Source organism: Dipodomys merriami, unplaced genomic scaffold (genome assembly GCF_024711535.1).
Source record: "Dipodomys merriami isolate MVZ:Mamm:240054 unplaced genomic scaffold, mDipMer1.0.p SCAF_39, whole genome shotgun sequence".
Taxonomy (NCBI): Eukaryota; Metazoa; Chordata; class Mammalia; order Rodentia; family Heteromyidae; genus Dipodomys; species Dipodomys merriami.
In genome coordinates this window covers 8,241,869-8,255,252 of record NW_027205492.1, presented here as the reverse complement: position 1 = coordinate 8,255,252, position 13,384 = coordinate 8,241,869, and the positions used below count along the sequence as shown (strand labels likewise).

At 46.9% G+C, this 13,384-nt stretch overlaps 1 protein-coding gene across 3 annotated transcripts in view; it reads left to right on the top strand.

Annotated features, from left to right (window-relative positions):
• Positions 1-3,715: 3,715 nt before the first annotated feature.
• The window catches only part of Adnp (activity dependent neuroprotector homeobox), a 31,883-nt gene continuing 22,214 nt past the window's right edge, over positions 3,716-13,384 (top strand). The window contains exons 1-2 of one of the 3 annotated variants that reach the window (XM_069989987.1): positions 3,716-3,828; positions 5,781-5,955. The gene's annotated coding sequence lies outside the window, so the exon portion shown is untranslated. The remainder of the gene's footprint in view (positions 3,829-5,780; positions 5,956-13,384) is intronic. The other 2 variants (XM_069989989.1, XM_069989990.1) reach the window with 2 other exon arrangements.

Genomic DNA, 13,384 nt, shown 5'->3' with positions numbered 1-13,384 from the left:
GCACCAGTTCCGGTTTTCTGATGGTTAATTGGAGATAATAGTCTCAAGGACTTTCCTACCTAGACAGGCTTGGAACCGGGATCCTCAGATCTCAGCTTCCTGAGTAGCTAGGTTTACATGTGTGAGCCACTGGTGCCCGGCCTCACATCGCTTTTTTTAGGAGTTTGGGTTTTTGAGTTTGTCTTTGTTTTGAGCAAAAACTTCAATCAATAAGAAAACGCAGGGCTGGGAAGGTGGCTCAGTGGTAGAGTGTTTGCCTTGCATGCATGAGGCCCTGGGTTCGATTCCTCAGCACCATATAAGCAAAAAGAAAAAAGCCAGAAGTGGCGCTGTGGCTCAAGTGGTAGAGCGCTAGCCTTGAGCTGAAGAGCTGAGGGACAATGCCCAGGCCAAGAGTTCAGGGACCACGACTGGACCCAAAAAAAAAGAATCATGGTCCAAAGCTAGTCTAGGCAGAAAAAATCCATTGATAAAAGTAAGACGCTTATGGGGCTGGGAAGGTGGCTCAGTGGTAGAGCGCTTGCCTTGCATGCATGAGGCCCTGGGTTTGGTTCCTCAGCACCACAGAAAAAGCTGGAAGTGGTGCTGTGGCTCAAGTGGTAGAGCACTAGCCTTGAGCTGAAGAGCTGAGGGACAGTGCCCAAGCCCAAAATTCAGGCCCCACGACCGGCAAAAAAAAAAAAAAACGCATTTTACTTTGCTTTATCTTAAAATACTTTTTATATTTCACAACCTTCAACAACAAAGCTTGAGCCTTTGCTAATGGAGCAAAAATTTTTAATTATTTTATTTTTGCCAGTCCTGAAGCTTGAACTCCGAGCCTGGGCACTGTCTCTGAGCTGCTTTTTGCTCAAGGCTAGCACTCAACCACTTGAGCTACAGTGCCATTTCCGGCTTTTTCTGTTTATGTGGTGCTAAGGAATTGAACCCAGGGCTTCATACATGCTAAGCAAGCACTCTACCACTAAGCCACATTCCCAGCCCCTGGAGCAAGAATCTTATAGGAAGATTGTTTCCTTCATCCAGGAAAATGTACTGCAAGTTAAAATAAAGGATAAGATCTATTGAGTTTCCTTGTAGATTAAAAACAAAAAACAAAATCAGGTTAAAGTTACCTAATATTTAGTGAAGTGCTTACGTTTATTCAATGCTGGGCTGCTGAATGTACCAGGAAACTGATTAAACTCCAGCCCTGTGTCTATTAGAAATAAAAACTAGCCAAATGCCAATGGCCCAGGCCTGTAGTCCTAGCTACTCAGGAGGCTGAGATTCCAAGGGTCATGGCTTGAAGCCAGCCAGGCTGAAAAGCCCAAGCGATTTTTATCTCCAGTTAATCACCATAAAGCAGAACTGTGGCTTAAGTGGTAAACTCTAGCCCTTAGCAAAAATACTCAAGGACAGTGCCCAGGCCCTGAGTTCAAGCCCAAGGACCAGCAACAACAGAAAAAAAAAGGGGGGGGGACTAAAACCTTTAGTGTCATACTGAATAAAGAAACCCCCTCCCCACAGTGGTGAACCCAGACTACACAGTCCACTGGGACCAGTACTAATCTAGTTGCCTTTCACCAAGAACAGATCTGATAGCCCGGCAAAGACCAACTTTCCTTAGGGAAGTGACTTGTCTTCACGGCAACTAGAACATTCATCAGTGCTTAATTCTATTTCAACAGTATAGGATGACAGTGTTCTCAATTTGTTTTGGTGTTGAGAATCTACTTTTTTAAAACCCAGTGTTCTAAGTGTCCAGCCACATGGAACAGAAATTAATCACCTCAAAGAACCCAAGTAGAGATTGCATTGTCTTCCTGTACCCCACTAGAGTAAAATTTCTTTTTAGTCTTTCGAGTTATTTATGCAATTGTTACACTATCTTACCATGTGGAAGTCATCTTAAAAAGAATCTGGAATGTCTTGGTGCATTTTTCATAGTAAATCTGGTGACGTAAACACTGTGAATCTACATCTGAATCATAAATGAAGCCACGGATGAATTCCAGGTGATCTTCCTTCGTGTTCATATTGTCACCGTTCAGAAGCCAAGCCTATCTCTGCAACACTAGAGAGCAGCTTCGTTTGCTCATTAGACTAGCTTCGGCCTGTCTTCCGCAGTAGTAGTTAGATCCTTCATCTCACCCTCCGGACCTAATGCTTTGCCCCCACCTCCACTCCAGCCTTTTAAAACCCTTCTTCCACTCGTTTCCATCGACATGCCCTCGTGGCTCTTAAAGACACAGTGTATCTGAGTTCAAGCCCCATGCCCGGCAGAAAAGAAAAGGAAAGATACCTCGAAGATACGTTGTCTCGCAATTGCAACAACTGATGGAAAGCTGCGCGGGGTGAAAGCTGGCTAAACTTTCACGTCAGCCCCAGTTCCTGCCACCGCGATGAGATTCTTTTAGGCGCGTGTGGAACTAAAACAGCCGCGTGTTGAGAAGCGGGGCTTGGCATTCATGGCCTTCCCGCGTTCAGCCGGGAAGTCTCCAAGTCGACTGTCCGTGCGAGCGCCGACGTCCGCGCGGCTCCGGGGACCCGCCGGCCCCGCGGACCGCGTCCTTTCCACCCCTAGGCCTCCAGAGCGGAGGGCCAGCCTGAGTGGCCCAGGCCGGGCCCGGAAGGGCAGGGCGGCCTCCCCGCCGGCGAAGCTCGAAGCCCTCGCACCTCCCCGGGCCCGCCGGCGTCCCCGCTCCGCCCGCGGCGGCCCAGCTGAGCGCGCGCGCCGAGCACGTGGAGCCGCGGGCGGCCCGCACACCCCGCTCGCCCGCCAGATGTAGTCCTGGCCCAGCTGGGCCCGCGCAGGGATCCCCGCGCGGCCACCTGACTGAGTGCCGGCGTGCTGCGGCCCGCCTCTGCTGCCTCCGCCGCGGGCGCTGCGGCCGGGAGAAGGCGCCCGCCGCGCTCTCGGGCCCGGGAGCGCACTGCGGCCATTATCCACGGCGCCTCCTAGCGGGTCAATGGCAAGTGGTGGTTCTCGCGAGAGCTCCCCCTCGCTGGGGATTATATAATCTCCCCCGGGCGCGGGTGGGGGCACCGGGGGCGACCCCTCTCTGGAAAAGTTGGGTGCCAGCGCGGGTGTGGGCAGGAGCGGGGTCTCGGGGGGCTGGGGGGGAAGGGGTGCCGTCCCCACGGCCCCCCCATCTCAACTGGACAATAAGTCCTCTTATGCTAATGAGCACTTACGTCACTTCCGCTCTTTCTCGGCCGCCATTTTGGCTAGGGCAGGTTCGGGGACTCGCTCCGAGGCGCTTGTATTGTCTGCTGAGGGGAGACGCGGGATCGGCCCCCTCCCCCGCCGCCGCCGCCGCCGCCGCCGCCGGCCCGGTCTCCCCTCCGCCGCCCGCCGGGGCCCATGAGCCGGGCTCCCGCCCCCCGGCCGCCGCCATCTTGTGCCCCCTCCCCCTCCCGCGGGCAGCGCCGAGGGGATTTTGGCGTCTCCTCAGACACAGCTCCCTCTCCCGGTCCCCGCGGCCGGAGCGAGAGCCGCGCGGCCGCCGCCGCCGCCGCCGCCCGCCCGCGCCGGTGAGGCCGCCGCCCGCGCAGCCCGCGTCTCCTCCCTCCGCCCCTCCTTTGTCTGCACCGCTCGACGCCGCCGCCCGCCGCCCGCCGCCCGCGCGGGACTGGAGGAGCCGCTCGCGCCGCCGCCGCCGCCCGCCGCTCTGCCGCGCCCGCCGCGCCCCCCGGCAGCAGCCGCGGCCGCGGCGCGAGCCGGACCCCGACGAGCCGGAGCGCGACGAGGCCCCGGGCGCGTCCTCCCCGCCGTGCCGCCGCCATCCGCCCGCCGCCCGGCCCCCGAGCTCGCCGGCCCCGCGCGCGCCTCGAGGCCGAGTCGAGGTAAGTCCGCCGCGCGGACCGCGGCCCGGCCCTGCCCCGCGCCCGCCGCCCGCCGCCCGCCCGCCCGCCCGCGGACGCTTTGTGCGCCCCGCCGTCCGCACGCGCCCGCCCCGCGCCCGTCGGACCGCTACCCCGCTCCGCTCCGGGGGCCGGGCGCCTCCCCCTGCAGCCCGGACCCTCTCCGCCAGCCCCGCCGCCCCGGGCTGTGGCAGCTCGTGGCATCCTCCACACCCCGCCCCCAGCCAGGACCCCGTTTCTCCCATCCCCGGTACTGGTCTCTGACGCTCCCTCCCCCCAAACCTGCTCCCCGCGTACACCCCAAGGCCGGGCAGGGGCCTGGTGCCCGCTCTACCCACCCTGCGCCGGGGAGGGGGAGGGGGCGGGGGGCGGGGAGCAGGCATGGCACCGAGTGAAAGTCTTTACCTCCCCGTGCAACCCTGTCTTCCCCGCGTTCCAGCTTCCTTCCCACCCCAACCTGAGGCCCCCACCTTACTCTCCCCTCAGTCTCAGCTGCCTGGGCAGCACGACCTCCCTTACGAGCTTCCTGAGCCCCAACTTTGCAGTAAGATCACAGAAAACGGAAATCCAGAAAACTGCAAAAAGACGATTTTTTTTTTTAAATGCAATGAATGAGAGTAGTTCTCCAAGCAGCCTCTTACTCAACCTCTTCTTTCCTCTGGGCTGTCTGCCTGCCTTCCCCTCCCCCCCAACCTGGATGCCTGACTGCTGGAAAAGGCGCGATCGCTTCTCTTCCTCTTCTGTCCAAGACCCAGCTCTGAACTGAAGTCTAATATCCTTTTTAGCCACACACGTCCCACATTGAGTCTCAGTGCTCCAGCATTCACCAGTTCCTCTGCACGGTTCTTGCCATAACCCCATTTCACAGACAAAGGCTTAGGAGGGAAAAAGAACCCAGACTGTTTCCTGTGTTAGCCATTTTAATGCTGGCCATCCCCACACACCCAGTTTCTATTCCTGATGCTGCTTGTGTCTGTCTTGATCCTTTAAAACGCAGGAAGAATACATGTTTAGATGTAGATAGATAGATAGATCTTAAATAGCTTGATAGTTTCTTTATAAACCTGCATTGTTGCTTCTGGTTTATGGCCATGAAGAAAATACCAGCCCCCACCCAAAATGCACTGCAGCCAAGTCGGCTAAAGGCAATGACTGTTGGAGTCAGTAGGGGGCGCATTCTTTGCACTGGGTAAGGCTGCAGAGGGGGGAAGGGCCCCTGAGCTAGAACAGGATGTGCTTCACAGCGCCTTCTACAGACCATGGGAAAATGGGCCCAGCCAGACACACACACTTGCACTCCTAGTTGGTGAGCTGACAGCAACATGGCGAAGGATTGAGTAAAGAGCAGTGATTTTATTTCTTCTAAGAAATCCACTCTGCACTTTTTGAAAGTTTTCTCCTTTTTACTTTTACAAAACCATTGACCCTCAGACAAGCCACATTTGTTCTTGAAGACCTTGGCACATCCTTGGGTCAGAGGTTCCCTTTCTCTGGAATTCTTTCACTTTTAAGCTTTGAGTGTGTCAACATGTCTCTCCAAGGTCAGGTGGTAAAGAGTTTAAAATCTGAAGAGTTAACAGGTTTGGGGTATTGCTCATTGGTTCAAATCTTTCCAGCTCTTTGAAAGGGCCAAATCATGATTGAAGGGTGTTAGACTTCTGTGGGGTGGTCATTTTCATAAGCATGAGAGATGGGTGTCATGATTTGCAAAGCTTTGTTGGTAAACGTCAAGCCCTTGTTGAGTTCTTCATTGATGAATCAACAAAGTTGATTGTTCAAATTTCTATTTCTTCCCAACTTTGCTCTTGTAGTTGCCATGTGATATATCGGTAGCCAACCACCTTTGCAAGTGTTGACACTGGTCTTCTGTGAGCACCCACTTTCTTAGGGTGTGCTGATTTCTATAGATTTTACTCCTCTTGTTATTTCCATAGGTGTGAGATGCACAATGCGAAACCTAGGCCCCAGCTTTTGCACCATGATGCACAGGGTTGTACTTTTGGTACTGAACTGATAGGTGGCCTAGTGGTTATGCCCTGTACTGCCATTTTGAGGATCTGGACTCCGTTTCCTGCCTTGCTCTTTGGACTACATTGTCAATTCACACCGGTGGGTATATTCATTTTGGAGGTTGGGAACTGCAGCAGTAGGGAAGTCAGAGACTTCCTCCTCCTTCCAAAGCCAACACTTTTCAGCCTAGCCACATTCCTCAACGAACCGGTTAGAGCTGGTTCTGAACACTTAACAAAAAAAATGAGTTAGGTTTAAGAGAAAATTTAAGGTTTTTTTAAATAGAATTGTAGTCAATTGTATTCTGTCCTCTTGTATGTAGAGCTCTAATCTCAATCTCAAGAGTTGCTAAACTCCTAAAGCCTTAAAGATCTGATGAGACTGATTGGAGTTGAGAGTGGTGACTTGGTGGCGGTAGAGAGCTTGCCTTACATGCACAATACCCTGGGTTTGATCCCCAGCACCTTGCAATAAAGCTCTGATGAGAAAATTTTCTCCTTTTTCTGCTCTTGTTCTTGCTGCCCAAGATTGACAGTGGGGGGGGGGGGTTGATATTTAAAGATACTTTTAAAATGCTGTTGCAAGCATCTTGCATATGTCAAGATAAATTGATAAGAAACCAAAGGATGTATTTGATACATAGTTAATCAGTTGGTGCTTAAAGTTGAATTTACCATTGATAATTGCTACTTAGTAGCATTTTGATGAATGAAAATGAGGCAAGTTGGTTAATTTGAAAATGCTGTTTAGTATTTATTAAACAGATAATGCGGATCTGTTGTTAGACAGTTACAAGTTCTTAAAGCAGTTGTTTGAAGAGAGTTCATTTGAGTATATGTTGGATGTGAAGTTTGTGAAGGTGCTTTCATTTGGCCTATTATAAATGAGATGAAGTGTTGTGATATCTGTAGTGGCAATAACCATTTTCCCGTTAAAGGAAAGCTTGTTGTATGCACTTTGGAAGCGCGTACTTTGTTTTTTCAAAGGTTTCCTGGTTCTGACACCAAAGGAAGAGCAGCACAAAACAGTATATAAGCTAAGGGTTCATTGTACAATAAATAGCTCAATTAACTAAAAGAGATAATGGGCACCCTTTAAATCAAAATTCCTTTATCTTAACCTTTGTTGAAAAATTCCCTTAGTAGAAGCTACTCTATTGAAACTAACCAAGCCTTAAAGTTCCTGTGTAGGAAACAGGATCACTTGGATTGTGAATTTCTCATCGTTATTGGACTTGCCAGTTCTGGAAGTCATTGATTGTAAAAGTAATACAAATTTGCTTTCCTTAACTTTTTTTTCTCCTTTAATCAGAGTGCAGGAGAAGTTCTAATACTATTTATATTGAAATGAAACTTGACAGTGTTGAGGGGATTTAACTTCAGCACCGCTTGCAGGGTAATAGACAAGCAAGAAAAGCCTGAGTACATAAGGTCTACCACACCTGAAATTGTCTCCTTCTTTGAAACACATTTTGAAAACATCTTATTAAAAATATTTGTAGAAATTTAAAATATTTGGAAAAATTGCTTGTTTAAATTGTATACACAGACTGTCAGCAAATTAATTTAGTTGTGGTAATTGCCACTTAAAAAGAAAAATGGGGTCTTTTGGTATAAAGGAGAAATTAAGAACTAATTTGTAGAGAGAAGAAGAGATAAAAGAATAACTTCAGATTTAAGTGTGTGTTTATTTTGAGAATTACGTGTAACAAAGTACAGTAGCAATCATCGACCCTGACACATTTAACCCATTAATTGATGAGATATGTGTGCACATACACATAAAGTAGTTGTGTTTTTTTTTAGAGTTGGAAATGATTGTTACATTAACTACAGATAAGACACTAGAAGTGTAGTTTGGAGGTAATATGTTTGAATATTGGAGGGAATACCAGAATTAAATGATACAAGAGAAAAGTTGAAACTTTTTAAACATTAGATTCTAATTTACTGTTCTCACCAGGGTGCCCATAGCTGTTGTGCAATGGGATACTTGTTAACCTGGACTTCCAAGGGAAGTAACACCCTTTTCAGTGAGCGTTTAACAGCAATTTGCCTGCCTGTGAGGACCTGTGTGTTAGAAATGCTGCTCCCCGGTGTGAATGGTGTGTTTACTATTGAAATCAAAGCTCTTGGCATGTTAGTAGTGCCACATGAACTTACGATGTTTTCCTCCCCTAGATCTGTAAGACCTTGTGGTATTATTCCTGGTGCTGATGCAGAGTTTTGCTGATAACCACCACTGTCAGACTTGTTACATTCTTAGTTTATAAACTTAGTTTAAAACTGCTAAATGTAAAGTCCTGTGCTAATTAATGTAATCACTGTTTACAAATTGGCACCTTGCACTTGGCCATTGAGACACTTTATATGAAATAAGCCCTCTGTGTTTGCTGAGCCTGTGTGGTCACTGGAGTACATGCCTTTTCTGTTTCTTAGGTGGGGAGGAAGATTGTGTTCCCTATCTTAGTATGTTACAACTCCTTAAAACCCACCTTCCAGAATGTCCTGCATTTGCTGTCTGCCAGTTTAGTGAGACTGCTCTGCCTCACTGGGAGAGGCCTTTTTTCACAGATCCTGGTTTCTCATTGAGGGATCTTGATTATGTGCAGGAATTGAGACAGGAAGTAGCAGGTAAAATGTAGGCTACCAACTAAGTAAAGTGACGATTTTGATTGGGGATGCACACTTTTATTCTTTCCTGTGGACAGTGTAAGATTCTGACTACTGTTTTTGGTATGGGCTTTCCCCTGTCTCTGTATGCATTCACTGTCCTCTGCCTGGCGTCCCAACTGATCCTACTGGACCTTAGCTCCAAGACAGCTGCTAGAGGAATCCTGGAACTTGTTGGGAATATCACCAGTGTTCAGAAATAAAAGTCTGGGAAATAGCGGAAGAAGAGTGGGGCATTGAAGATTTTGAGTAGGTTTTACAAAGGGAAACTACTCTGAACAGATACAAATAAGGCTCTACACATCCTGATACTTTGTCTAGTAAGATTATAGATTCATCACTGATTCTGTTAGCTGTAAGTTTGTAATGTCGTGTTATGGCCCAGACCCCATTTCTGGTTTTATAGTATTATGAAATAATGTTAATGGCTTGCCAGTTATTTTTCCAAGTGATGTATAAGCTACTCTCAATTCTCAGTACTATCTTGTTAGATAAGTAGGAAAATCAAGTCACCACCACCATGCTCAATGGAGAAGTGAGGGTATCTGGGCTGGTTCCCGGACCAGTGTTTAAGAACTTAGAATAAGCTCCTGTGTGAGGTATTTCACTAATGAGGCCTCCAGTGAATGCTTGGTAATTTCATAATGATGCTTTGTGCTTATGTGGTCAGCCCCTATGGCGAAAATGGACTTTACAGTTAAAGAAACTGGTCACACATCCCCAGGCCGAAGAATCGTGTCAGTTTTGCTGGTAACCTTTAGTGTTCAGTTAAGGAGCCTGTGTTTGGCCTGAAGTTACCCGGATGTCTAAAAAGAATCATAGCTTCTGATTCCCTTACTTTTCCCAGTGTTTTGGTTTAGTGAAGTCTTCTTCCTTCTCTGAGCATTGGTTTTCCTAGATAATTGCTGGGTTCTTCCCACCTTCTCCCCCCCTCTCCCCCCCTTTATTTTCTATGGTCTATAAGAGCTTGTGGAACTTGTGCTTTGCTTGAAAATCTGTAATGTTCCCTTTTCTGGTGGGAGTTGGTTTAATGGAAAGAATCTTGTAAGTGGCCTCTTTTGGTTGGGGTGAGTGTGTTGTCTTTTGTTTTGTCAGTAGTGGGGCTTGAACTTAGGGCCTGGGTACTATCCTCGAGTTCTTTTTGTTCAAGGCTAGTGCTCTATCACTTTAAGCTACAGTACCACTTCCATTCGCTGGTGATTAATTGGAGATAACACGCACTTTCCTGCCAAGACTGGCTTCAAACCTCAATCTCAGTTTCCTGAGTCACTCACTAGGATTACAGGCATGAACCACTGGCGCCTGGCTTCCTTTTTTTTTTTTAAAGGTGGAAGACCAGGACTTAAAATTAGTAGGTAACACTTTTCCTCGTGGACTAGCGTTCTACCAAGTAAGACACACCTCCAACCCCTATGTCATCTCTTTTGAAACCTGGCATATGGGAAGAAACTTCAGCCTGGTGAAATATGGCAGAACTTAGTAAATTCTAATTTGGAATTACGAATTTACCAGAATCTGTGCTCTTGTGAAAGAGATGAGCAGACAGAATCCTCATGTCATGCAAGGATCTGGTTCGAGATCATCTCTACTTAACATGAAAACCCAAGTGAAGTTCCCTGGGGGAACGCGTGAAGCTTGCGCCGTCAGATGGCCTGACCTGCACAGGGATGCATTTCAGAAATGCCTTAACTCTGGATGTGGCTTAGGGAAAATGGAGAGGAAAAGAAAATCTTGAACATGATTTAGATCAATTTATTGAGAAAAAATACATTCCTCGTTACTATGGAAAGGTTATTTCTGGGTGTTGATGGAGCATGAAAAGTGTATTAGAGGATCAAAAGAACTTTGTTTTATGACATTTACATGCAAAGATGTGGCCTGCTCTGTAATTATTATAAATGGTCATATCTACTTGCCCTGTTAGCCTACTTATGAAATAGTTCCCTTTCTCTTATTTCTCTCAGGCTAGATTTTTCACCTAAACTGACAAAAGCAAAGTTGGCTCTAAGCTTGTGGCACTCTTATCATAGGCAGTAGATACCTAACATTACAAATTGTCTTCTTAGCTTTGTTTTTAAGTGACAAGGCATCTTTCTCCTGCTTCACATAAAATTTTATGTGAACACTTAACACTGATGAAAGGAAGGTTAGAAGATCGGCCCTCTGTGTGCTCCACTTTCCCTTTGTCTCTCCAGCATCATCTTCATGAAGTCTAGCCTAGCTTAGCCTCAAATTTGATCTTTTGCCTCTGCCTCCTCAGCGCTGGACTTGTAGAAGTACACCATCACACTCAACTGTATACATAATTACACTTGCCTTGGAGGGCAACCTGAAAACTGTAGGTAAAGTTGGTGCGCTAGAGATTCTGATGGACAGGATTCATATTTGAGATCTAAATTATTTAAGGAGCAACATAGTATCCAGTTAAAGGGATAGTCCTAAATTAATCTGAAAGGCTTCTTTGAAAAGGAGTGACCCGGCCAGGAGGATCATGAATTGGAAGCCAGACTATGTAACCAGGGCTCCACATTAAAGCCCTATGTCCAGCAAGGATTGACCCACAGTTTTGGGGGGGAAAAAACTATAAAATCTTGGTAACACTTTTATGTTTCTACATTTAAAATTACCAGGGAGCTTATAAAGTTAAGATAATACTAATTTATAACTTGATTAGCTTGCTTGGATATACTGCAAAAAAGTGTAAGTACAAATGCTGTCTATAATATATATGTGAACAGATGTTGATATGGTAACCACATCTGATTCTAAAGAGTAACAGTCTAAGCTTTTTACAAAGTTAATACCCTAGTGTGAACTTAAAATTTTTAGTGGTTGCGAATCTGAACATCAGTTTAAGCACTAGCTTTCATCATCTTGTTAGTCCTGACATTTGGTTCTGCATATGCCATAAGGAAATAGGCCTTTAGAGGTTGTGTAACATTTTTAGGTTACAAAGGTGCAGGGCAAGGGCTTAAGCAAAGATCTGTCTAATTCTACAATAGAGTCACTGCATCTTCCATCTTTTTTCTTACAGTGGAAGCATTATTATCCTACATCACCTAGCTCTTGGAGTTTTACATTGTGACTCATTCATACAAATTTCTACTTATGAAAATAGTAATTTTACTGGAAAATACAAACTTTGATTTAGGCTGTAAGCTTCACTCTTGAACAAGTTCTTTCCCCTCTCCTTGTTTTGGTTTTGGGGGTACAGGTGGTACTGAGATTTGAACTTGACCTTGTACTTGCAAGACATGTTTCTTAACCACTGACCCGTGCCTCTACCCATCCCTTTTCCTTTTTGCTATGACCTCAGTATCTTACTCCCTCATGCCTAAGTCAGTGGTGGTTTTACAGGTCTTTCAGATTGCGTAGTTCTGGAATGGGCTTACTCCCTTGGGGGATTCTAATATTGACTAGGTCTAGCTTCTGCTCTATTCAGTTGACTGTGTGTGTGTGTGTGTGTGTGTGTGTGTGTGTGTGTGTGTGTGTGTGTGTGTGTGTGTGTGTGTGTGTGTGTGTGTGTGTGTGTACACGCATGCGTGCGTGCCTGTCTGGGGCTTGAATTCGGGGCCTGTGTGCTGTTTCTGAGCTTTTTTGCTCAAAACTAGTGCTGTACTACTTTGAACCATAGCACCCTTCCGATTTTTGAGTGGCTAATTGGAGATGAGTCTCACTTGAACTTTTCTGCCCCAGCTGTCTTCAAACCACAATACTCAGATCTCAGCCTCCTGAGTAGCTAGGATTATCGACGTGATCCCCTGGCTCTAGGGGTCTGGGTCTTTCTTAATGGGACCTCCTGGTTATGCAACCAGGTTATTCCTATTAAAGTGTCATTAAAATCATTTCTGGGGCTATACTTGCCTAGCATTCCTAGGCTCAATCCCTGGCACAAGAAAAAGACATCTTTTGCCCACTTTTCTACTGCAATACCTGCAGAATGCGCTCCAAGCACCCAACAGACATGGCAACAGACAGTAACTTAACATTCAAAGATCCACCCATCTTATTTGTCCTCAAACCACTTTTCAGCCTTGTCATTCATGGTTACCTAGAGCCTTGACAAAGCAGCCTTTCTGCTTCGTAGAGTAGTTCCTAGAAGTCGTTGTGTTCCCGCCTCTGGCATTACACCTGTAGTGATGCTGTGCTGATGCGCACCGTCTAAGCTCCACAGCTATTTCTAACCTCTGCTAAGCATGAAAAACCTCCCCTCCCTTTCCCTCCCCCTCTATTTCTCTCTCTCGTTTTTGTTGTGTCAGTCTTGAGGCTTGAACTCAGGACCTGGGCGCTATGCCTGAGCATCTTTTTGCTCAAGGTTAGCACTCTACCACTTGAGCCACAATGCTACTTCCAGCCTTTTCTGTTTATGTGGTACTGAGGAATCGAAACCAGGGCTTCATTCATGCTAGGCAAGCACTCTACCTCTAAGCCACATTCCCAACCTGTGAACTCTTTTCTAAAGATGTTTGTGGCAAGTTCAGCATACATTACATACTATAGATACCTATGGAATGTCCTGTCTTTAACTCTTTTCTAGGCAGAGACTCATTCATTCAGTCTGTATTGAGTGCCTGCTTTGTGCTAGCCACCAACAAAGATGCTGGGAATCCAGCAGGGGGAAAAATCAAGCAGAAAACTTATAACTGGCCTTCTTTATCTTGAGTGGCGAGGTGGCATCCAGTCCAACAGCATTTTGTAAGGGTTTGTTGATGAAGATGTGTTGTGGTTGCATATCAGCCATGTACCTCCGTAAATCAGCTGCATGGTTTATGGCTTCAGATCATGTATATAAATGTGAGCATTTCATATGAAAGCTTTTAAGTCACTGTGTAATTATTTTTATAATTGATCATGTC